The sequence below is a fragment of the Augochlora pura genome, chromosome 5, assembly GCF_028453695.1.
Source record: "Augochlora pura isolate Apur16 chromosome 5, APUR_v2.2.1, whole genome shotgun sequence".
NCBI lineage: Eukaryota > Metazoa > Arthropoda > Insecta > Hymenoptera > Halictidae > Augochlora > Augochlora pura.
Window position 1 is genome coordinate 3,107,461 of NC_135776.1, and position 26,451 is coordinate 3,133,911.

A 26,451-nucleotide genomic window follows, 5' to 3' on the forward strand; every position below is an offset into this window, starting at 1 on the left:
TGCAGGTATTACCCGGTAATCGCGATCAACCGTGCGTACCGCGACGTAATTAACTTGAATGCGGAGAGAGCGCGCGAGAGAGAGAAATAAAGAGAGAAGGAGAAAGATAGAGAAAGAAAGAGAGAAATAAAGAGAAGAAGAGAATGAGATAGAAGGAGAGGAAAAGAGAGAGAAGTAGAGGGAGCCGCGCCCTTCTGCAATCAACAAGTTCGCGTTTTTCCGGCCGACTCGCGCCATGAATACTAATTACCCTCGCCTCTCGCTAAAAGATCCGATGACACCGTTCGCGGCTAATCCGGTCTTCCGATGCGCCACCTCCGGCCGCGGAGGAGCAAACCGTGGAGCCTGGTCCGCCGGCAGGCGAGCGCCGGAAACGTGAAATTTTTATCGCGCGGCGCTCGCGTTTCGCGGCCAGGCAAAGTCGCGCGGGAATTTCCGCCGTTGTCCCCGCGCGATCGATTTCCCCCGTTCACGGGTCGATGAACGCTCGAACTCGCCCGCCCCCCCTCGACGCCGTAGGGTTCCAGAAAATTATGCAGAATGCGCCTCCAGCCTCCGCGTTAACCACTCCCAATGGTTTGAACCCCTTTGATTCCGCGTCCGGGCCATAACCGCGGCGCCGATATGCGCCGAGTCTCGCCTGTGCGTGAGCGGAATTAGTTCCGATGGACGAGGTCCCGATAGCTTCTCGGTAACCGGCTCCCGCGGTACTTTGGCGAATTCGTTGGAAATCCGGGGCTACCTTTTCATCGATCCTTGATCCGTAGACGTCCAGAGAAAATTCGTAGAAAATCCGTCGAATCTTCGTAGAAAGTCCATCGAAATATCGTAGAATGTTCGTAGAAAATCCGTCGAAATATCGTAGAAAATTCGTCAAAATATCGTAGAAAATTCTTTTAAAATTCGATTAATCTTCGATCCATAGGCATCCGTAGAAAATGCGAGCAAAATTCTTAGAAAGTTCATCGAAAATTTCTATAAAATTTCTGTAAAGTCTGCATTTAATTCTACTTCATTATCTTCCGAATTATCAGACCAAGGATCTATAAAACACCGCAAAAAATCCATAGCTTCTGCTTTTTAATGCAACGCCTCTTCGCTAACCCTGTCAACGATCCGAGCGACTGCGATGATCTACAGATGATCCACGTTTCTATCTCGAGTTTCCGTCCCAAACATCTGCGAAGACCCTTATAACTCAGCTCTCGCTTCCTGCCACCCGTCCGGACAATTTCTGTATCGCGGAACGATTCGCAGCGATCGCGATACGTCGCCGGCAAGTTCGTCAGCGGTCCTGGACTGCGACGACGATTCCCGCAAGTTTTTTCCGTCAGCGTGAAATTGCTTTCCCGCTGCGCGCCCGTTCCTCGAGCTCGGTATCGCGTCTCGCGATTTTTTGCGACCGACTTAATCGAGCACTGCGAGGCAATCGATGCGGGCAATGGGGTGGAAAGGGAAAGAAAACGCGATAGGTAAGAGAGAGAGAGAGAGAGAGAGAGAGGGAGAATGGGGGAGAAAAAGAGGAAGAGAGGATAAAAGGAGGATAACCCACGGAAAAGGATTAAAAAGCGAGCGTGTTTTCGAGGGTGGCGTCTCGATGCGTGGTCGGACAGGGTGTCCTAGCAGGACGAGAGAGGATCCAACCCCCACGACAGCGTAACGCTTGTAATAATTATGATATTCCGTCACGGGGGTGGTTTTGATCCCCTCAGGCTAGCCCCCTTCGCTCGCACCTACGTACGCTCGCATTTACCAAGACCGCGTCTCTCTCTCTCTCTCCCTCTCTCATTCTCTCTTTCCGGCTCTCTCTCCGGTCGTCTCTCTCGGCCCCCCGGGGGGTTGGGGCGCGGCCGTGTTTGCTCTATCGACCGCCGACGGTCCACGAACTTAACCGAACGTGTCCGAACGCCTCCGTGGAAGGGAACACCGCCGCCTATCTCCCCGTTGCGTCGCGTGCCACCTCCTCTCCTCTCTCGCGCACCGCCGCGCTCCTCTCTCTCTCTCTCTCTCTCTCTCTCTCTCTCTCCCTCTCTCTCTCGCGGCCACGTCTCTCTTCTCCCGCGAGCGCCGGCACCCGCGCTCTTCTCGTTTCCAGCCTCTTACCTCTCCCTTCGAGCCATTCCTTCCATCCTCTCCTTCTTCTTCGCCTTCGAAGCCAACCCCCGCTCCCTTCGCCTTTTTTCTTCTTCGCCGTCCGTGTTCCGTGTTCGGCCTTCGCCCCCGAACTCGGCCACCGGAGAAAAGGTAAAAGGCGAGCGGGCGCGCCAAAGGTGGGGCGACTTTTCGGAAGCTCCGAGATACCCCGGGCTCTCTCCCTTACGGAAGTCGATCCTACCGGGATCCTAATTTCTTCGCGGGATCAGCCCGCCCTCTACCCCGGGACCTGCTGCCCGATATGCCGCCGACACCGATGCCGATTTCTCTGCTGCCTTTATCTATTTATTTTGTTTTGTTCCGGGGAGGGGGGTATGATATCGTTCGACTAGAATAATCGTCGCGTTTGACGGGAAATATTTTCGAGGTAGTGGAAATATTTTCTAGTTTGCGATAGTTGGATCGGTATTCAACCCTTTGGCATACTTTGACGAGGCTGACGCGTGGTGGAGATTTCTAGTAATATCCTTTTATTTTAAAAATTAAACAGGATTAGTCGAAATTATTTCTCGTTATTCCCCTCACGGTTACCAAAGTAATAAAACCGTATCCACGGGAAATATATCGATCAAGTTCTCCCTTCGGGCGCGTGCATGAAACTCGAGCAAATCCAATCCTGTCACTGTTATGAAACAATGATCCATGCCGCGCGCATTGTTAATACATCGTTGCGCGTTCTATGCAATAATATACAATGCAGTATAGAACGTAGTGCAGGCACGGAGGTCTCACTTGAAGCTCGACAGTTTAACGTTAACCCATTAACAGCCACGATCTTCGTCTGTGACTTTTCAACCCTTTGCAGTCATTTTAACTGGAAATCCAAAATATTTCATCAGATTAACAGCGTTTCTATTGTATATAACCTGGAGCGTTTTATACATTGCAAAATTGAACTTTATGACTAATGTAACAGATGGTCTTAACAATTTTTTAAATATTAGTAAATTCGATGAAGATTATTTTGAAACGTGGTGTGATCATTTATAGAGCATTTATTCGACCGCAAAGGGTTAAAAAATATAAAACACAGGACGTAACTCGATTATGATTATACCGTGCCACAACTGTTTGCGCGTACGCGCAACTTTCCCCGTGAAAGATTCGAAGAGGAAGAAGTTTGTCGGTAAATGGGCTAAACGGTGGCACGATTAACAAGCGGTAAGCGACAAAAGGATTTTTAGCAGGCGGAACGAACTTTCACCCGGCGCGTCGTCTTCGCAATTTTCCTAACTGCGCGCGGTGCCGCGACGCGCCGTGTTTCAGCCGGCAGTGCGTGCAGAGAGATCCACGGCGTCACAACGAACAAGATCTTTGAAGTATACGGCCCCCGCAAAGCTTCGCTACCCGTATCCCGTGCGCTTCTTGTAACGATCCACGGGCTGGTGCTCCCGCGCGCCGAGGCAACCGGCGTGTTTTCATTCCCGCGAAGAGACTCGAATCCCGCCCCGCGCGCGCACACACACACCGAAAACCGGCGCCGCTTAAGCGCGCCCGTGAATGCGAACCGGCGCAAGTATTTACATGGGGAGCGTCTTTAACGATTTCCGGGCTACCGGTTCCCTTCCATCGACACCCTTCCGCCCTCGGGAACCTGCCGGAATTTCGCAAATTCTGCGTCAAGTCTGCCGGAACGAAGATATTGCGCCGCGGACCGGTGCCTCGGATCCGGTGGCCAGAAAGCCACGCCCACCCGGCGAAGCTCGACAGCCTCGCGGATCCCCCGATGATGTCACGTCGGTATCAACGACGGTAACAATTTATTTTTATCATTCAGAGGCTGATCCATTTGTCGCGAGAGTGAAAAGGGTCCTTAGGGATCTGGATGTATTATTTGGTAATAATTTTGCCGCTTGGGACAACGCTGTGCTTCGGAGATCGAGAGCCAGGAGGCCACACCCACTCGAATCAAGAAGGATAGTCCTCCGACGACGCTTCCATCCCCGCGGAAATTCTTATTGTTATCCTCTTCGAAGCCTTCGAACATGAAACACTGTGACGGACCGGTTACTCTCCGTTATCGGAACCGGCTGCCTCTCGGGGCCATCGCGACGCGGTTCGAGGCGCAAAGAGCCGCGCGAGTTTCATAAATATTTCCTGAAGAACGGTTGAAATCTCAAAGGAATTAATTTCGACGAATTAATTTCCGAGACAATTCCCTCTCGGCTCGGGCAGGGGGCGGGCACTTCTATCAGAGACTATCGGCGCGGACAAACGGAACGGCTCCAAGTTCAAATCTTTCTTCGTCCTTGGCACGAGCCCTCGAGGAATTTGAAAGGCAATCCCATTTGCGTCCTGCCAGCGCCCGCGCCCTCCTCCGCGTCCTCCACCGTCTTCTCCGGCCAACATTAACGTGCTCTCTCTCCTCTCTTTCGGGCCGCTCCCCCTCTCTCTCTCTCTCTCTCCCTCTCTCTCCGCGTTTCGCTCGGCGAGAGCCCCGCTTTCTTCCCCTTTTTTAAGCCTTATCTTCCACTCTCTTTACCAGGGTAAACACGGGACGGCGATACCAACGCGGATGGTTTCATCGAGCCCTTTGAGAGGGCCGGGGCGGCGGCCTCCTCGCGTTCCGCGTTCATCTTCTTGGCAATCTGTTGAAACGGATCATAACGCGCACGCCTTCGCAGACCGAACCTCGGCCACGGGAACAGACGGCGCGCGGCCGCCTCTCCTCTACCTCGCGTTCCCTTTGAAGTCGGCCCGGGCTTCCGTGATCGTCTAAGAAACTACCGTTTCGTCCTTTCTCTCCGGCCCGCCCCGGCCCCGCGTGTCGCCGGCCACGCTACTCGGTCCTTTTCACCAAGGGCAAACCGGCAACGTAATGCTGATGAACCGGATAGGCGAGAGCCGAAGATCTCGCCGCGATTATTCTCTCTCGCCATCTTTCCCCCCCTCCCGAGATAAAAAAGAAAAAAGAAAAAAAAAAGAAAACCCTCCGGCGTTACGCTGCGTATCCCACCCATTGCATTGTGGCGAACATGCATTCACCGCCGCTGCAACCGGAGACAAAAGCACGAATTTTTCTGCCAGCCAGATGAACCGTGCTTTTCAATACAGACGCTCTCCTGCCACGCTCGCGAGTGTCTTCGGAATTTTAGGGGACGATTTATTAAGCCGGAATTTAGCGGCTCGCGGGCGACGCGAGCAATCTTGCCGGCAGGTCGCCGCGAATTGAAACGATCTACTATCGTCTATGTTCGACGTTACAAAATTTATATTGGAATTGTATAAGTGTGAAAATTATTTAGATTATTTTATCGGAAGCTAGGATCGTCCGCGTTTGTTTCGAATAACGTAGTAGCAGTAATGTTATTTTAATGTTTATTGTTACTATTATTATTCTTGTTATTGTTACTATTTTTACGTCGAATGATTGCAGAAGAATGGTAAGGGGCATCCGGGCCCGGTTCACGGCGAATAAATTCAATTGGATTTTCGGTCGAGGGATTAAGACGGCAGAAGCAATTTCGGAAATTCGCGTTCGCCGCAACTGAAACAGGTCTATGAATTTCGCTCGTGAACCTCCTCAAAGCGCAAAAACAATGAAAAATAGTAGGAAAAAGTATTCGGTCTGCTTGCAGTGGAAATTCTAGCAAGCTTCAGCCGGCGGCGTGTATCCGCGAAGGGGGACGGCGAAAATGGTTTTTTCTCTCCCTCCATCTTTCCGCGTTCGTTGCGTTGCCATGGGCCGGGCGCGTTCTCGTCCGATTGTGCAAATTATTCCCTCGTAAACGCTGCGAGGATAGAGATAGAGAGACGAGAGATATAGAGAGGTGGATAGATAAAGAGAGAGAGAGAGAGAGAGAGCTTAAAGCGCGCGCGTGATTTTCTCTCGGTTGCGTCCTCTTTATCAAACACAATGTTGCTCGGCGTGTTTCCGCGCTTTTGTCGGCGGAGTTACATCACGCTCGCAATTACGGCTCTTTGTCCGGCGACTTTGCTTCATCGTGTCTCGATTGCGACTCGCAGCCCCGTGAAATATAATGCACGGTCAGAAAAGTGATTCGCGTTCGCCCGCTTCCGAAATCAAATTTGCGGCGCCACCGAACCGGTTGCACCGTGTGATCGGCTCTCTCGTCGAATACAAAAGTCTCTCTCGTTCTACGGCGATTCTGTCGTTTCGTTCCCCGCGTCCTCCCCCCCCCCCTCTCTCTCTCTTCCTCCGAGAACGACCATTCGAAAATAAACGCTACGAAATTTGTCACGAACACGGAGGACAGAGAAACAATACTCTTGAACGCGTTGCGTTCGTTACGCCGGCTGCCAAATCCACAAGTTTTTCCGTTTTCCAATCGAGTTTGCGGAACACGTGGGGGAGAGGTTGTACTCTTTGGAACGTGTAGAACAATTTTTTGGTAGAGATTAATTTTCTTCGGAAGAAAAATTGTTAAAGTGTTAATATTTTAGAAGTGAGCAAGATTCATTTGGAACTGCGGGGTGATCATTACAACTCTGATGATTCTACAATTTTGTGAATTTTTTAATGAAATTTACAGGGTATGTAGTAGAAAGTATACTATTTAAAACGTATATAATGGATTTTTAATAAGAATTAATTTACCTTGAAAGAAAATTTGTCAAAGTTCGACTATATGAGAAGTGAACAAAATGCACCCCAAATCACACCCCCAAAATAGGCTGCTATTTGCATCGCTGCCAATTCGCCAATTTTGTGAATTTCTTCATGAAATTTGCAGGACATATAGCAGAAACTATACTCTTTAAAACGTATATAACAGATTTTTGATAAAAATTAATTTCACCTACAAGAAAAATTGTCAAAGTTCAACTATTTAAGGAAGAATGCAAGGTAGATCCCAAATCACACCCCCAAAATAGGCTGCTCTTTGAATCGCTGCCAATTCGCCAATTTTGTGTATTTCTTCATAAAATTTACAGGACATATAGCAGAGACTATACTCTTTAAAACGTATATAACAGATTTTTGATAAAAATTAATTTCACCTACAAGAAAAATTGTCAAAGTTCAACTATTTAAGGAAGAATGCAAGGTAGATCCCAAATCACACCCCCAAAATAGGCTGCTCTTTGAATCGCTGCCAATTCGCTAATTTTGTGAATTTCTTCATGAAATTTACAGGATATATAGCAGAAACTATGCTCTTTAAAACGTATATAACAGATTTTTAATAGACATTCATCATCCCAAATAAAAAAATTCTCAACTCTCCATACATCCACCAGCGTTAAAATCACGAGACAGATCACTAATCCGAGGAACAGTTGCCGAAATCCAGAGTCTTCGGTAGATTTCGATGGAATCCGGCCGGCGCCGAGAGGAAAGTACATACTTTCGATCTCCAGCGGAGTCCGGCGGCGTCCGTTTGCGACGGACGCAGCCGGAAATCTAAGAAGAGAAGCTCAAAGCAACGGTGATCGATACTTCGCGCCCGACCCGCGGGCGGCTACGACGCCCGGCACTAGTCGCGGTAATTTAATCGGAAGCCCGTAATCCAGGAATCGCAGCCTTTGAAAGGCTTGCCAGGCTCCTCGTGGATTCGATCCGGGAGCGTACACTATCGGAGAAGCGGATCCTCGTTAGGCATTCCGTGCGTTGACTCGAAGTAATCTGCATCTTCGCATGGCACCGTCCCTACCCCCTTCGTTCGACGCCGCAGTAACCCCCGTCTTTCGGCATTCTCGATGCTCTTTGAGCACCGTCGCCGCTACAATCGCCGCCATTATAATTTCAGCCGCCTGCCCCGCCGGTCGGCACGCGATCCCCATTTCGTTAATATTAATACTAAATCACCCCCCTCGATCAAACTGATACCGAACACCCCCACTTGCCAACTGATTTATACGGATCCAGCACGTACAGAAAAGAAGGGGTGGTTTCTCCAGATGACCAATTAATTTTAAACGCCCGACGATTATGTGAACTGTATCTGAGCGACGAAAAATATTTTCTCGTCGACCTGATAGTATCTAATACCGCATGCACGGTGTACATAATGCGCAATGAAGTCGTCTAATAAATTAATCGGTGGATTGATAATTAAATGAATAATTAAGCGATGGATTAATAAATGAACGTCCAGAATTATTAATCGAAAGGTTAGTTATTCTTGGTGATCCGAACTTCCGAGCACGCACGAAACTTGCCAGCCTCGTATTCGATAGAAGATCATTTTTCCTCGCGATGCTCGCAGCTGGATCTCGAAGAACTCGGCGCAAATTTTGACGGTCGTTGTCGAACGAATAAATGGGACAAGGGTCTCGCGGCGTGCTAATTGGGCCGCAGTTTGGCGAACGCTTTCACGCGAGGCGACGAGGGGCGCGTCTAGGGGTAGCACGGGGGTCGGCTCTCGAAGATGGAGACGACGTCAGGGTGAACGGCATCCGTGACGCCGACCTAAACGCACTCGACCCCTCGAAAACGGTAAGTAGATCGCGTTGAACGCGCGGAGGAGACGAGACGGGTGCCGCGCGCGCCAGCTCGGCGATGTGTCGACGTCGCGAGCAGTCGGCGAGGAAGATGGAAAACGACTGGGAACGCTCGCCTCGAGGAGCAACGGAGACCTGCCAGCCCAGCCCCGGCAACTCGACAAAAGTTCAGACACTTGCTAATGAGCGGGTACGTACACGGTTGTCACGCCGACACGCGTGCACACACGCGCGACGCCGTCTATGCCGGCCGCCACCCCCGCAGACCTCTCGCGGTGGTCGCTGCCGGTGATGCTCTTCCGCTTGGTCTACGTGTGTCTCGCACAACCAGCCAGCCAGCCAGCCAGCCAACCGGTCGACCGACTCTCGCGAAACAAGGGACCAACGACCTCTCTCGCGTTCGTGCGAATTCACTCGCGCCGACCGAATCTCTGCCTGTGATGGCTCTCCGAGACACGCGATACCGCTCCACGGAACTCGCCGCTACGAACTTCCGGACCCGGTGCGTTCGGAAAACTGGGCTTTGTTGGGTCGTTATAGATACCTCCTAGATCATCCTAGATCTCTTCTAAATTTTTCCTAAATATGTCTTATTAGATTTCTCTTAGATCTGCTAGAGTGTCCTCAATTTTTCTAATCGGTGGAAAGCGAAGAACTCGGTTATTCGAAATGGGGTGCCAAAACCTGCAGCCCCATGACTATATTGCGATTGTCGATTAGATAAAGCATAAATATAATATATATATAAAGTATCAATTGTAATTATTAAGTCACCTGTCACAAGCGTCGGTGCACCGCTCGGTGTATCGAACGGCGGGGATTCTTTCGGAAAATAGTCCCGCTTCGAGCTATTGAGGCGTGTTGCGCGTGACGCGACTGCGATACGCAATTTCCTGCGAACAACGCCGTGACGCAAACTCCACCCTCGACGACGACGTCGCCGTCGTCGTCGTCGTCGCAGGTTTTCGAGCGTAACGCCTCGTCGAGTCGCGCGAAGCGCGTGAAAAGAAGCATCGCGTTCGATTTAATGGCCGCCGAGCAGACGGCATTGTGCGTCTGCTCGAGGGCGAACACGCGTAACCAGGCGTCGAAATACAAACGGATAAGCGACGGAGGCTCGCGAGAAAATTGAAGAACGTAGCTGGGAATAATATGACACACGATCGGATCACAGAAGAAGATTTTCCTGGACTTTTCATTCTTTCTATGGGATAAGTAGAAGATGCGGATCATCCGTTGTCAGTTCTGGAATTTTTAATATTTTTTAGTGGAATTTACGGAATATGTAGAAGAAAGCGTATTGTTTAATATGTATGCAGTGGTTTTTTGATAGGAATTAATTTTACCTAAAAGAAAAATTGTTAAAGTTTAACTGTTTGAGGAAGAGTGCAAGGTAGGTCCTAAAACACACCCCTAAAATAGAGTGTTCTTTGCGTTGCTGCCAATTTGTCAATTTTATCAATTTTTTAATGAAATTTACAGGGTACATAGCTGAAGGTGTACTCTTTAAAACGTATATAATGGATTTTTAAAAAGAATTAATTTTCCTTAAAAGAAAATTTATCAAAGTTCGACTATATGAGAAGTGAGCAAAATGCATCCCAAATCTCACCCCCAAAATAGGCTGCTCTTTGAATCGCTGCCAATTCGTCAATTTTATAAATTTCCTAATGAAATTTGCAGGATATATAGTAGAAACTATACTCTTTAAAACGTGTATAACAGATTTTTGATAAAAATTAATTCCACCTGCAAGAAAAATTGTCAAAGTTCACTTATTTCAAGAATACAAAATTCTACTATTACGATGGTTTCTATAATTTTTTAAAAATTTCTACACAACTTTTAATGTTTTCAACAACGATACGGAATTTGTGTTCGAAACGATGACGTAAAGAAAGAAGGTATCGTCGTCGAAGCGAAGCCGGCGCTTTCTTAGATGAAACACGGTAGAACGATTGCGGAACGCGATCCGGCAGATTCGCTAAACTATGCAGATAAATTCTTTCGAGGAAGTTTAAGAATGTAAACGCCGCGCCGGAGGAAACACAGCAGGCAGTTCGGTTCGGGGAGCCCGACAAACCTCAAGGTACGTGACCGTCCCGACCGATACGCCTCCCAGCACAGGCGCAGCGTCTGCAAAGACGGGTTTTTCCATCGTGGAGAGGCCACGGGGACGCAAAGGCGAGCGAGTGAATAGTTGAAAATTACGGTGAACTCGTCCGTGAGAAGAAACGCCAACCTTTTCCACCCTCCGTGACCCTCGCCCTCCCTTCTTCCTCGACCGTGCACGGGAATCTTGGAATCCCTGCGCGCGGATCGCTTCGATAACTCGCCTAAGTCTGTCTCACGATCCTTCAATCACTTCGGCTTGCATGAAAAGACAAACGTTCCCGAATATCGTGGCAACAAAGACGATTGAGAGACGTAGCGTCGAAGGGTGTCGATCTGCTGCTGCCAAATCCACAATTCTGAATATTTTTTAGCGAAATTTACAGGATGTGTAGCAGAAAGTGTACTCTTTAAAATGTATATGATGGTTTTTTGATAGATATTAATTTTTTCTAAAAGAAAAATTGTTGAAGTTGAACTATTTGAGGAGCATGTATGGTAGATCCTGAATTACACCCCCGAAATGGACTCTTATTTGCATCGCTGCCAATTTTGCAATTTTATCAATATTATAATGAAATTTACAGGGTATATAGTCGAAAGTATACTCTTTAAAACGTATATAATGATTTTTTGATTAAAATTAATTTTCGCTAAAAGAAAAATTGTCAAACATCAACTACTTTAAGAGTCTACGAGATGCATCCCAGATTTCATCCCCAAAATGGAGTGTTACTTGCATCGCTGCCAATTTTCCAATTTTATCAATATTTTAATGAAATTTACAGGATATATAGTACAAAGTATACTCTTTAAAACGTATATAACAGTTTTCCAAAAATCTTTCACTGCGACGAAGAAAAAATTTTCAAACTTCTACCTTTTCGCAACCAACTATCGATGGTCAGATAGATCGACGCGGATCCACATCGATCCCGGTGACGTTCCGAAACACAGATGAAACGTTGTAAAAGAGTAAATGGCTGACGGTGATCCATTTACGAGCGATTAGATTTCAATCTGGTAGCGAGCGCGAAGCGGCGGGAACGCGTTAATTGCCGGTAGTTTCGACTGTTCTTTAAACACAGCCCGGGCAAAGTAAATGGTTCTTGGTGAAAGACGCGGGGCTGTAACCGGCGCGGGAGTAACGGAGAAAAACGAGAAAGGGAAGACAGAAGGGTGAATGGAAGGCAGCGCCGCGGCGCGCTCGCTCCCTCGTTCTTCCCGGCCGTTTACAATTTATAATCGCATTAAAATGGTCGGAGGAGAAACTCACCGTTTCGCGTAGCTCCGGGACCCGTGCCCCTCTGCCAGGCGGGCCTCCGTTTCTGAAAAGACAAAAAGACGGGAAATGTAGTTTGACGGCGGCGTCGCGATATCTCCGGGCTGTTGCCTCTATCGCGCAGGACCATCCGTTTGCATCGGCCTTCAAACGGATGCTCGAAATGCCGCTTCGAATGGTAAACAGTTCACGGCCCGTTTTAGTTCCGAGTCGGTCGCGCGCCACTGCGGTAAGTGAACATTCTACCCGTGCACAGACTTAACACGTCCGCTGCCGCGAAAAATGATTTTCATTTCAATATATTCGAAGCAACTGGGGGTTAATACAATTTTTGTAACATCAGAGAATTTAACCCCTTGCATATTAATATTTTATTCACAGATATAAGAGACAGGGTAATTTATGTTTGCTGTTAGACTGTCTTTATTTTAATGTTTAAAAATGTTGCTGACGGGAGGATTTTTATTTCGATTTATCACACTAGAATAATGTCTATATTTAGTAGACCATGCACCAAATTTTCATAACGAATCTGGCAGGATATTTTAGGGTACAGGGTTAAAGGATTTCTTATTTTAATTTTCTATTATAATATAAAATTAAATCGAAAGGACTATTTTATTTTAGACTTTTCTTACTTTCGTTTAGGTATTTATTCAAGTCAATCAGCTAGTCGTCTTTGTCTAGTTTTCTTCTCAAATATAAAAGGATTTATTAAATGATTCAGCACCGTGTCATCCGAGTATTAAAATTATATTAAATCAATTTATCATTCCAAGTATATTTGTACACATGGCGCTCGTTAAAAGGCGGCCCGAAAATGGCAGAATAAACACCTAACGTATCCAGGCACGCAGTGCCATTCGAACGTAAAAAATGATCCGCTGTCCCGAAGACGAATTTCCAGCCGCTGTATCTTGGCGATTTAAAGAATGATGAATACGCCACTGAAGTTTTGATGAAAGATCGGCGATCCCAAGAACGACGCCATTGAAAATGGCCCCCGGGAGCCGGGGCCAACGAAAATCATGTTCTCGTCGAAAAAGGGGAGAGGGGAGAGACGACGCGTGGCGCTTGTGTAATTCATTTTGCTCATTCATTATGGATTTTAATACCGGGCTCCGCGTCGGGAGCCCATCATAAATTAAGCCCTGTCAGGGCGACAGGCACCGCCGAAACGAATGAACCCGCGGAATGCGACGCGAACTGACAGAATCACTGATCGGAATTTTTTTCTCCTCCGCCCGGATGAGTCTCTCAATTTTCACAGGCGGGGGTGGAGGGGGGGGGGGGGGCGCCCCCCCCCGATCGATCGACACCCGCTGCTCCGAGCGCCGAGCGCGTCCCTCTCTGTCAACCTTTTTACCAACGGTGGACGCGCGTGCTTCGTTTAAATGCACAATCCGCGGGGCCCGCGGAACGGTCAAAGTGTGTCCGGGCACAAGACGAATCTGTCATCGAATCGATAACCGTGTATTAAGTTTAGACCGGGGCTGTTCGACGGGAACGAGCTTTCGCTGTTACCGCGGACCTTTCTACACTGTATTTCCCGGCGAAAAAATTCGTGCACGTTCTCCCGGGCATGGGAGAAGGTATTCTGAAAATTTCCCGAGAAATCGCTGCCCGGATAACGAGAGAAAAATTCCCGAAAATCGCTCTTGGTCGACCTACCGAATTTCGCTTTTAGGTACGAAGAAGACTTGTAAAAATATTAACGTATGTTTATTTCCGCTGCGTATTTTTTAACGAAAAAATTTGGGTGGGTTGCTTAAATATGAGGTAAGTTATCCTGAAAGTTTCAAAAAGAATCGTGCGCTAGTTTCGTCAGGAAAAATTCTTAAAGATTACTCTTTTCCGGACTGCTGATTTAAGGCGAGTTATTGGAGGTGTAATAAAATCTTAGAAAAATATTTTCTGTATATTCGTTTTTAACAAATGTTTCGCAAGGAAGAGAATCTTATATATTCTTATTTACAGTGTTTTAAACCGAGCTACCTATTCCAGGGGTAAAGTTAGATGGAACGGCCGGTAGAAACGGCCCGTGCTCAGGGACTGTGACGTTCGCACACTCTCCCTGCGAGCTCATATCCCACGAAATGGAGAACGAGGGAGAAAAAGAGAGAGTACGAGAAAAAGAGAGAGAGAGAGAGTACGAGAGAGTACGAGAGGGCACGCGAGGAGGGGCCATTAAGAGGTGGCACCAGCTAGTTTTCCTGTCGTTTCTTCGCGATACCGCCGCCGTCTGGCGAATGTATTACCCTCTCTTTAATTACACGCGTTACTTACGCCCGTTAATTAGACTCCGCCTGAGAATTAGAAAACCAACCCGGCGGAGGGAAACGGGGGAGTCGCATGCGAGCGATCGCGAGACCGGCGAGCAGTGCCACGTGACATTTTTGCGAAATCGGTGTCTCGTAGCTGATTCAGGTTTTCTATTAAGGTGTCCCATAAGTTCCTTCCTTCTTTTCGATGCGAAATCAATTGACGATATTCATTGTTCATAGTTGATTTATTATGTTGTTTTTGATATAATGTTAACTTACTATTTTGTCAAGATTATGTCAAAAAGGTTCAGACCAATTTTTGACGAGAAATAGCCAGCTTCGACTGACCAAATGTTTGGTTAATTTCAAAGTGCTGCAACTTTGCGAGAAAAAATCGTAGCCACGTTTTATTTATTTCAAATTAAAGAGAAAAGATTGAATTTTATGTCACCGTAACTGGGATCCTCGAAAAAAATTTTAGGATGTCCGTGAATTTTGTCAAACTTGATAATTATCGATATGACAAATATAGTCTCGCTTTTCAAAAATTACGGTAGCAAAAGTGCATCGAATTTAATGTCGAGGAAAACTGTATTTAAATAGAGACTTTAAGCTTTAATTTAAGAAAAGATTTATCATTTTATAAAAAAATTTCAATCAAAATCCGCATAATCAAATAATCCGCCGCTTAATCGAGAGAAATTGTGGGAAACTGTGCACGGGGCCACTGTGACCAAGAAAAATGAATGAAAATTAAATTCGAGATTATCTTAATCAAGAAAAATTGTGGGAAACTGTGCCGGGGACTACGTTTGTCAGGAAAAGTGATTGAATGTTCAAGATTATCTTCATCAAGACAGATTGTGGGAAACTGCGTTCGAAATTGTCTTGTTCAACAGCGATGTTTGACAATTAAATTCGAGATTATCTTAATCAAAAGAAAAATGTGGCGAAAACTGTATTCGAAGCTATCTTGTTCAAGAAAAAAGATAGAAAATTAAGACTGATATTATCTTAATCGAAAGAAAATTGTGAAGAACTATATCCTAGTCTATGTTAATTAAGAAAAATTATGGAAAATTGTGTTCGAGAAAATCTTCGTGAAGAAAAATGATTGAGAGAATCATAATCAAGAAAAATTGCCCAAGATCAAGAGAACCTTAAAAACGGAGAAAACCTCGAACAGCCTTGATTCCTAACGAAATTGAAAACCGACGCCGTTGCTTTCGTCGCTCGGTAGTTTCCATTGCTCGATCGTTGCCCGACCGCCAAAATACGAAGGCAGCACCGTAGGTCCCATAAACGAGCAGGCTAATAATTTCACAGGGGGGGTTGGTGGCGTGGCGGCGGGTTGCAGGATAAACCCGGGGGATAAAGAAGCAAGAAGTTTATCGTGGAAATCGCAAGAGAGACGGCTAAGCCAGGATTTGAGCGTATATCATAACCGGGGGGGGGGGGGGGGGGGGGGGGGGGGCCAGGAAAAAAAGTTTACCACCCATTGCTAGGAAATATAACACCCCCCCGGGTGGCAGCGCGGAGGATCCTGCGGCGAGCCGGATAGCAACGGCCGCAGCCCGTGGGTCCATATAAAACAACATGTTATATCATGCAAGCAGCCGTGATAAAACACGGGGTGGATCGTTAAAATTTTCCACCGCGCGTATCCACCTTCCCAGGAGAATACGTTTCGTTACGGCTTCGTCCGCGCCCGCCGTTGTCTCCATTTTGCATTCGGCCGCGCTGCTATCGGACCTCGCGACGGAACCAGCTGCTTTTCAAAAATGCATGCGACGGTAAAGGGTAATTGGAAGGGAACCGTGCCCCGGAGATTTATCGACCTCTGAATACGATTAATACGCGTCGTAGAAACGACAAGATTCGTTTAAATTATGACGGATCTCTGTTGTAATTAGATCGCCGCTTTCTCTGGGAAATGAAAATTGTCTGAGCGTATTAGGTGGACGTTAATTTTCGCTTTTAATAGCTTTAAATCGTTCGGATTGATACACGTGTTTAAGATATTTTTATATAATCTTGCGATTTTTTATTTATACTTTTAGAAATCGATGTCATATTATTAATGTATTCAATACTGTTCTAATATCGGTAATTGTAAAAGAAAAATTGCTAAACTCCAATAAACTTGATAAGAATTGCTGCAAGGTATTAACATTTTTCCAGTCGTCTAATTATTCTCACATTTAAAACAGCATTTATTCGTGATCGCCATAAACGCGTAAAACCCCCCAGGACCAGCAACGCAGTATGCTCGCACGAATCTGTTCACCACAGACGCCGGCTGCATAGATCTCGTCGCAGATCCGCGCGCAATTTCGCGGACGGCACCTCTCCGCGGTCGACCAGGAAAAGATCGTCGCATTTTCCAAGCTCCGAAACGAAACGAGCGAAACGATTCGGTCGATCGTGCGCGCGGGCCGACGGTTGTCTGTCTCCCGCGACAACCGTTTACCCGGCTTTCTCTCTCCGTGAACTTGAAATCGAATTACACGCGCTCACGCACACGAGCGATTCCCCTCTCTTACGCAATTGCCGGTAATTCCAGACAAGGGAATTCGGGCCACGAGCAACGCGCCGCAGAGCCGAGACCGTGAACGCGGCGCGCGGCTCGCGGGAAACACAGCCGGCAGCGACTCCGCAATCTTATTGTCTTCGGCTGCCGGAAATCAGCTATTCGCGGTAAACTGCGCTTCATAAATTTCGAACGCGCGGAATGTCCGTACCAACGACGGACGCGAGCAACGTTCTCCTGCGTCTCTCCGCCGCGTCGGACATGCTAACTGGACGGGAATTTCTGACGCGAGACCGGGCGCCGATCATGCTCGGCCAGATCCGCAAAAAAAAACAGAAGAAAGAGGATCGTTATTTACGCTGGTTTAAATCATCGTTTCGACCCGGCTAGAAATTCATAATATTTTTTAAGGGCAAGACGGATTTTGCGTTTGTCATTCGGAAATTATTTATATCGTTTGAATTATTACGAGTCTCACCGTGCTTCGCTCGTTTAACCCCTTGCACTATGACTCCCTTCATGCTGCGCTGATTAACACTCATTTGTTCTTAATATTTTTAATAACAGGACTAGACAATTGTTGTTTCTTCTGCTGTTTTTATTTAATTCAATTTTTAAGCTTTGATCGCAGAAGAATTAAATTTGATTTCGATTTAAAAGAAATTGATAATATTTATGATATTATATTATGATATTAATATTTAGTAGATTTTGTATGAAAGCTTCGTCACGAGTCTGACTCGTTATTATAGTGCAAGGGGTTAATCGTAATTAACCCTTCGAATGGTGACTCTCGAGTTGTTCCATCACCTTAAATTGTTTTGTCACTCTTAATATATTAACGAAAGTTGTTTGCCGGTAAATCGCGCGGCGTTCGAACAAGAAGTGTGACCATCGTGGTATAATAAAAATCGCGCGGCAACGTCGACGGCTAAAATAATTGGCGCGCGGGTTACGCCGGCACGAAAAGATGTCGGCGCGCGTTGGTTCGATTACGCCGGGATTCCAATAACGTCGAACTTTTCGACTGGATTAGTTCAGCGACGTGCATGCTCTAATTAATGAATTGCCCGGCGCCCCAACGAAATCGGATCAGGAGGAAATAAGAGAAATAGATGAAGCTCCGATCAGCCGGGAATTATCGTTCGAGCCGGTCCCCCCCGGGGGGGGGCACCCCCTCGCCGTTAACGTCGTCGGATGATTCATCCCGACCGCGAAATATCTTCGGTACAATGGCGGACCCTGTTCCCTAGAACAATTCAGAATTTCGGACGTGCTTGTCGGAGAAACTTCGAATAAAAATTCGAGAGCAAAATGGAAGAAAAATTAGGGAATTGTTTAACCCTTTGCACTCGATTGCTGACTCTGAGGCACTATTCCATTACGTTCCAAAATAATTTTTATAACTATAAAGTATAGATTTAAAAAATTGTTGAGTAGTGAGACTGTTGCTATGAGTCGTAAAAATCAATTTCGTACGCGCAAAAGTGCATTTTATTGTCTAGGATAGAAATACTATATGCCAGGAAAATGATTTCACATTTACAGTTCAAACGGCTTCGAGTTCAAAGGGTTAAATATAAATATAGAGGCAATAGAAATTGTTCGCCTTCGGTGTAAATTCAAAAAATTAAATTTTCGTTATTTGGGTCTATAGTAAATTTCAGTCTTGTAATATAGTATAATATAATATACTATAGCAAGTCTGTCCATTTAGGTCGACAATGGCGCGAGAGTCCGTCATGGGACACGCTTGTCACCGGCTCCGCTAATTACGGGACCGGCTGCGGAATGAAAAACGCGCGGCGAAGAGAGAGAGAGGGGGCAAAAGGGTTGAAGGAGACCGGCTCGGAAGCGTGTACTGTTCGCATATCCTCCGTCCGGCCTCCGTCCACGGTGCGCACAATGCATGCCACGCGATTCCCACCGGCGTATCTCGCCGCATCCGAAATTCTCACAGACGGCGGCGAGTGCGTTCACTCCGCGCTCGGCGAGTCGTCGGCCGTTTCTCCTCGTTGCGCAACGACGAGTATCCCTTGGATATATCGCCGATCGATCCGACGGACCGAAAAACATCGAGCCATGTGTCCTCTCTCCGAGGAATTGCAAAATGTATATTGCATGTTCTATCTTGCGAGCCGAGATCGAGCGAAACAGCGAAGAACTTTGGTGGCGTGTCTAGCGAATGCTATGCGAGATATTGGAATGAAACAAAGTGCATGTGCTAGGGGAATGTTAGTTCTATGTCGCGTAATTTTTGCGGAATTTTAGGGTTGTTCTAGAGGATAGAGAAAAATGATTCTTCAGAGCTGATTTTTGAATACAGTACAACATATGGCGTCAGAAGATCCTAACTTTAGAATCGTTTTTCTCGAATACCACTCGAGATAACCGAATGAAACAAAATTCACGCGATAGGTGCGTCTTAACTCTATACTATCCAATTTTCTCCGAATTTTAAGCCAATCCTCAAGCACAGTAAAAATAATTTCCCAAGTCGTCAAGTGAAGCGGTCGAAATTGTCAGCGCGAGCTGTTGCGAAAGGAAAGAAACGGCACCGCGATTTATCAAAATTTCTATTAGCTCGGAAGCGACCGGGGCCGTTCGCGGCAACGGCCCGGCCCTGGCCGGAGGTTCATACAGCGTCGCAAGCGTGGGACACGGTTCTCCGGGGTCGAATTTATGGTTTCTCCGGGGCACGGTCTCGGCTTTTTGAGCGGCAATTTCGACGAGCGACCGGGTAATCAGTAAATGTAGATTTACGGTGGCGCTGGAACGCGGCGGAGCGATCCGCGCTCGGCCCCCGATAGACATAAGCGATGGCAACGCCGTGTCCCGCGATGCATTAACTGCAGCTGCCGCAGCCCGCGTCTGCACGGGACGGACCAGGTCCGAGCCATTACATTATGCACATGTGGGTCACATAAATACATCGATCTCATTGGTCGCCGATAACAATCGGACCGATCCATCCGATCGACGTCAGCCGCAACGGTGGCCGAGTCCCGGGCTCGGACCTCGCGGATCTTGGAAGACGTTCAACCACTTTGCCACCGGCTTCGACTGCTTGTCCCCGATTCATTGTGGCACGAATCCGTTTTAACGCTGAACACGCCCACCTTCGAATGTAACTATCCGCTTATCGAAATTGATTGTAATCGTTTAAATCTTTTTAGGACTATACTGAAAAGTTTTAAATTAACTGACGAATATTTGCACGATTAGTTCGACCATTATTCAGACAACGAAAAGACTCGTCGAGCCGAGCGGTTACCCAAATTACCAGCTCCGAAACGAAGCCGCTAATTTGCTAAAAATCCGACAAAGGAAGACCCGATCGTTGTTAAAATCACTCGTCGATGAAACACATGATTGGTCGGCGAGGAGTGCCAGGAAAAATCCGTGACCTTCGCGGTAAAAAGAAGTGGGTCGCCGCCGATTTGGCGCATCGTCGCCGGCTCATTAGCCGATCGGAAACGGCCGCGTAATCAGCTCGTTAGCGGCGCGATTGATAAAAGGGTTGTTCCGACGGAAAAGACCCTGCGCGGATTCGCGGCACGTAGTCGCCGGGCCCGAAAGTTCGAAAGAACAAGAAACCGGCGGGGTGTGTGACAAGCCGATACGTGTGGTCCCCCGATGATACGCGTCGAAGCCGCGTCCCTGGATTTCTATGAATACGGCTGGCGGCGAAGTTGCTAACTAAACGAGTTTCTCGCTAATAAACCCACTGGCTCGAAACAATGCCGGTGACAGTCGAGGCTTAGGGGAATCATCGGAGAAGCTGCGTTAATATTGTTCAGAGAAGTTCTGGCGATACCGCGACGCGAGAGACGCCGCGGGTCGACGAGAAAATGGTTACCCAATAAATTCGGACGATAAACTACGGGGCCACGACTGACGGAATATTAGCTGTGCTCGGCGAGGGAACCGGCGCAGCCAGTGGAACGTTCCTGCAATTGGCTAGACCGCGGCTCTGCGTGTCTTGCGAAAAACGCGGAGGAATTCGTTCGCGGAGATAATACAATCTTATTTGACATCGTGGAAAGAGAGCAAGACATGGTAGAAAATAGAGTAATATGTCGGTCAACTTTTATTTAATATTTTATTTATAGAGAGCTTTTTAATTCAAAAAACAAGCTCGATAAGTTTCTGTCGAATAAATGCAGCATTAATTCCGAAATAAATTGTCCCATCGCAGAGAAAAGTAGCTTTCAACATTTTAACAAACTCTCAACCACTGATATCAAATTCCTAGTTGATAACTAAACAAGTAGACGATTGTCTTCATATTCTTCCCTAGTAATTGTACGCGATCATGCCAAAAACCGCGTCTGTTTGCGCGTTCCTCTGTAGCCTAGTTAGCGGGGATGCTTCAGGAAAATGCCGAAGCCGAGTTTTCGATGAGATTTCCAGTGCCCTTAGAATTTCTCCGGGTAGTTCCGAGTCAGAGGGCAAAGAGAGCAGTTTAAACGAGAGCGCAGAAAGAACGGAAACATGAAAATGCAGCCGAGCCTCGCATAGAATTCGAAAGTTTGCCTCGGAGCCGATGAATTACCGCCGCCATTAACACTCGCCGACGAAAAACAGCTCTCTCTCTCTCTCTCTTTCTCTCTCTTTCTCGCCCTCCCGGCTTTCGTAAACAGCGTTCAATGGAGACGTCGTTCGCGGTTCAAGATGGCGGCTTATTAAGCCGAGTCGCCCGCCGGAATCGGTTAACTCGATCACCGGGAATTTCATAAACGCCGATCGAGTTTAAGGGAGGTTGGAGTGTCGACCCCCCTGCGGCCGATAAAAACCGCAGTGCACAGTAGACTTCGTCGAATCGTGACGAATAACAACGCTAAATGTTCTCGTATTAATTAACATTATGTTGTAAATTGTTCGACAGAAATAAAGGAGATTTGATATTTTTCTAAACCGAGGAAAGTTGGTCAAAGGACTAGCCTTTTCCAAAAAAGGACCTTAACAGGATAAGATGAAGGCCGGAGAGGATGTTCGATAAGGATAACAATAACTCGGCGAAACCCGACTCGTTCGGCGGGGAAAGAAATATTCTGGACGGCTGATCTTCGCGCGGACGAAACAAGATGCCGGCTATGGCGGAAGGCAGGAGCCGGGGACCTGGCAGGCCGAAGAAAGGGGTGAAAGGAAGCCGAGGTAGGATGGCAGCGAACACTCGACAACTTGTGGATCGTTTCATTATCTTGGAGTGGTACTCTCGCGCGCAACTTCGAAAGTTTGCCGCACGGATTCGGGCCATCCGGCAGAGCAGAATAATCATATTACTCGGGCCGCGGGAGCCTTTGGCAGCCCACCCCTCCGCGCCTTGACACGGTCCTGGCCGAGGCACGGCGCGAGCCCCCCCGACGCGGTATTCCTATTCGCCACCTCGGATATCATCGGTGTAAATAGCTTGTTTGCTGAAGGCGGCCGCGATACCGTTCCCTTTGAATGCCCGGGACCGCGCGCATTATGCTTCCGGCATCCGGCGTTGCATATCTCTTATCGGCGCCTCATCTTATTGTTCACCGTGCCCAAGGCGCTGCCGCGTCGCTGCTCCTACGCGCGCCAGCCTGCCAACAACTGTCGAAAATAATTACCGTGCTAATGGCAACCATCCACGAAAATGTCCCATTCAAATCATCGACGCGATGAATACGACGCTTCCTGCAGTTCCGCGCAAAAATCTAATGCAAACGTAAAGGCGATTCTCTCGAGTGTCGCGTGGGATATTCGAGCGGGACAAAGAGCAAATGATGAGTGTGTATTAGAGGTACATTGTTGAATTTTTTCAGAATTTTTGGTCGGTGGATAAGAATAGACGAAGATCATTATATGGAGGACGTCTTTGAAGACAGTACAAGGTGTGGAGATAACAACCCCTAACTTTGAAAGTGCCTCCTTCGAAAACCACTTGAGCTATTCGAATGAAACAAAAAGCAAATTACACGTGCATGATATATCTACCTTGTTGAATTTTCTCAGAATTTTCAGTCGCCTGTCAGGGGTAGAGAAAAATCATCATATACAGGCCGTTTTTGAAGACAGCACGTGGAGATAACAACCCCTAACTTTGAAAGTGCCTCCTTCGAAAACCAGTCGAGCTATTCGAATGAAACAAAAAGCAAAATGCACGTGCATCATAGGTCTATACTGTGGAATTTTCTCAGAATTTTTAGTCGCTGCTTGGGGGTAGGGAAAAACGACGATCTAGCACAGTCGACGTTTAAAGGAATGTTGCTCGGCAGATTCGTTAACGATTCGTATTCCGCGTTCAGAAGTAGACTGATAGATACGTCGACGTGTTTACGCACAGGATAGATTTATAGAGGCAAAGGGCTTCTTTTGTATCCGGCGAAGAAGTCGCAAGACGCCGGCGGAGGGTGGTTATCGATGATACGATAATACCTTGCCGGCGGGCGGTGTGCATCGATCGTTGCACTCTCCGACGGCGTGGATCGTGTCGGTTCTAAGGTCAATTGATTACGGGGCTGCGCCCGTAATATATCTTTCGCGTGTCATCAATCTTGCGAATGTATTTGCATACACACATTGTCCTGAACGGGCCGCGACGCGTCGGCTCGAGTAACCGGTCGATGAAGCGATTAAGCTGCGGGACGCTTGTTAAATCGCGCGGCCCGGACGAGCTGGTCCTCCTCCCCCCACCCGGGACCTTTGAAAACTTTCGTCGCAGATTCTTTAACCATTCGACCAAATCTGTGTCCGCAAGAGATTGCCGTCGCGTCGGTGGATATTTTTTTTAGAGCTTCGAAAACCTGGTCGACCACGTTCCCTGAATTTTGCGTCCTTTTATTCGCTGTATTATGCTTTGGGTATTTACAGGGCACTGGTTAGGTAGGTAATAATTGTGGGAGGTTGAAGAGTTAGCTTTCAGAGAACGTGCAATGCGGAGATGATAAATAGATTACAGCTTATCCAAGAGAATTAATCGTGGTTGGTTCATTTAGCGGACTTTCTATAGGCCGACGTTTTACATTGTTCAGAAATTTAGTCGAGGTGATTAGTCTTCTAGCTGGTCTTCTGGGCAATCTCTTAGGCGATCTCCACGGTTAGCTCCACAAAGGAGGCGAGAACAGATCGTAGCAGGCAACAGCCACCGAAACTAGGACTGATCTCTGAAGCGAATCCTCTTCATGGTTCAATCGTCTTGTCATCGGTGAAAAGTCAACTCCACCGGCTCTTCCAGGTGATTAGACGTCGGCGGGGTCTTCCGGCGATTCCCCTGTTGAAGTGCAACAATCCTGGCCGGGTTTTTACGGTTCCGGATCAGGCCGGGCCCGGGCTTTATGTTTCGAGCGTCCCCTTTGTTCCCGAGCCGGAGCAATGATTCGAGTTTCCGGCTGCCGCAGACGGTTCCGAAAAGGACGGGGACGGGAGGCTCCGCGCGCGCGGGCCGGTAATCGAGATCGTGTGACTTTTACCGATGATTCGGACGACGGGACCGGGCCGGTGGACCGATTGAACCAATAGAAGGCGCAGGAAGAGCGTCATTACAGGATTGAAGAGCCGACGGTCCGTCTCTCTTTCCGCCGTCTCTCCCTTCTCGGTTAGCAACTCTTGGTCATTGACACGGTCATTTCCAATTAGAAGTTTCAACTGTCGTTTCCTCTCGCCTCTGGCCGCCGACCACCCTCTCTCTCTCTCTCTCTCTCGCTCTCTCCCTTCGCGTGTTTGTCCGATTTTATTGATCGAAGCCGCACTTCGCTGTCCAAACTCTTGGACGACTTCGGCCGTAGAGAGCCCACCCTATCTCTCTTTTCCGTGCCCGAAACGGAATAGTCTGCGGTCCTCGGTCGCTATCGATTGGCTCCAACTCGATTAACACTTGCAAATTTAATTACGTGTAACCGCGGCCCCTTCCGCCCGCCCTCCGAACACACACTTTCCTTCTGCTTTTTTCACTTACACTCTCGAACACGGCTCCTGTTCTTCCCGGCTTCTCTCTGCCTTACGGACTTGCCGCCCTCCCCTCTCGCCTCTGCCACGATTTCCCGAGCATATTCTTGGTCCCCCGATCGTCGTCGCTCGCCTGCAGAATTCCCTCGCATAGGGAACCTCCGTTCTTCTTCCCGCAGCTGCATTTCATTTATTGGAACCGCGCGGTTCCGCGCGGAACGCGAATTTTCCCAGCGAATTATGCTGAATGCAAGTTCAATAGAAATGTATTTCTTCCGTTTCGCGGACAGAGAAAATTTTAACGAGCTGCAAAAATTTGTTCTTGAAACGTCGTGTAAAGCGCGCGATCATTTCGAACAGTGAAAGCTGTACAGAATTCGAATGCATGGTAATAAGAGTTGCGGGTGGGTTCACGTCATTTTGCATCGTAATGATTGTTGCCGTGGTTTTCGCGGCGGGGAACGTGTTAAGAATTTAATTAGACCGCGAGAAATGCTGGGACTTTAACATATAGCACAGGGATGCCTTTAAGACGTTCGATGAATATTATTTTCGTCCTCAGCTTTTACGTGTTTATAATAAAAATTGACATGCGAAATTTAAATCAATATTAAAAGACTTTAACATCATCTATGTATTACTGTCAACTCATTGGAATAATTAAATATGCAAAGAAGTATCTATTAGGCTCGTCCCTGCAGCAGATCGCAAACAGACATCGTCGCAACGAAACTCTGCAGCTGTCCCGTTTCTTCTCGACGCGGCAACCCTTTCCCGCAGAAGCTGTTTATTTGCGGGAAGGCCCCCGGTTTTGTCCGCGGTAGCGGTCACGGCGACAAAAAGCTAGTCTTAACGCGACCGGCATAATTACCGGCGCCAGGCGGGAGAACCAGTGCCTTTGACTTCTCTCCATCGTCGATTCAATATTATCTCTGTGTAACTCGGATGTTACGAGCGATGTATGCGGTCGGATATGAAAAGGAAATGTTGATTTTGTATCCGGGGGGGCTCCGGGATCCTTCCGAGTTTTCCTCCGAAGACCTAAATATACTTCCCGAGTCAACATCGTCGCATCCATTACTATATTACATCACAGCCGGTTCTTCAAGAGCACAACAAATTTACCTTGGTTTCCGGTGCAAAAGTCAGAGAAAGAGAGAGAGAGAGAGAGAGAGAGAGAGATTTTACGGAGCTGCCTGAAAGCTGCTGTCCGACCGTTCGCCGCGGATTGGCTGCCGCTAAAAGACCCGCTAATTCAATAGCTCCGGAACGAACTTATCCTTCCGGTTCCTGTTCGCGTTCACTTCCACGTGTCCTTGCAGTTCGCCACGGTGCTCCAGGATGGACCGTCGGAATCGATTGCGACGCTATCGATGTTGTCGTACTGAGGGACTTATTATTGGTAAGTCGAGAGTCTGTTTAGGCGTCCGGTGCGATACGGGACTGTGTCAGGGCACTTAAGAATAGGCCAGATGGCGGGTAATAAATAAATGGGAAAGTTCCCATCGGCGGCGATGGCTATGCCTGCAGTCAGTCACAGCCGAAACATTGTATTGTACAGACGTTCTTTCTTTCTGACCGTAGTTTTACATATTTTTCGTCCACTCCGCCTTTTAGCTAGATTCCACATTCCTACAGATGTCACCAAAAATTCTGCCGCAGGTTCTCCTCAATTAACCCTCTTAGTGCCGGGCGAAAAAGCCAAATTTTACGGTTGTACTAGGATTTCGAAAAAGGCTCATAAAAACCAAACGAAAAGCAATATTTACATAATTCAAAAAGCAGTG

The 26,451-nt window shown here is 47.6% G+C and overlaps 1 long non-coding RNA gene across 1 annotated transcript in view; it reads right to left on the reverse strand.

Annotated features, from left to right (window-relative positions):
• The window catches only part of LOC144470085 (uncharacterized), a 146,061-nt gene that overhangs the window by 90,752 nt on the left and 28,858 nt on the right, over positions 1 to 26,451 (reverse strand). The window contains exon 2 of the long non-coding RNA XR_013494072.1: positions 11,948 to 11,999. This is a non-coding gene — a long non-coding RNA (uncharacterized LOC144470085). The remainder of the gene's footprint in view (positions 1 to 11,947; positions 12,000 to 26,451) is intronic.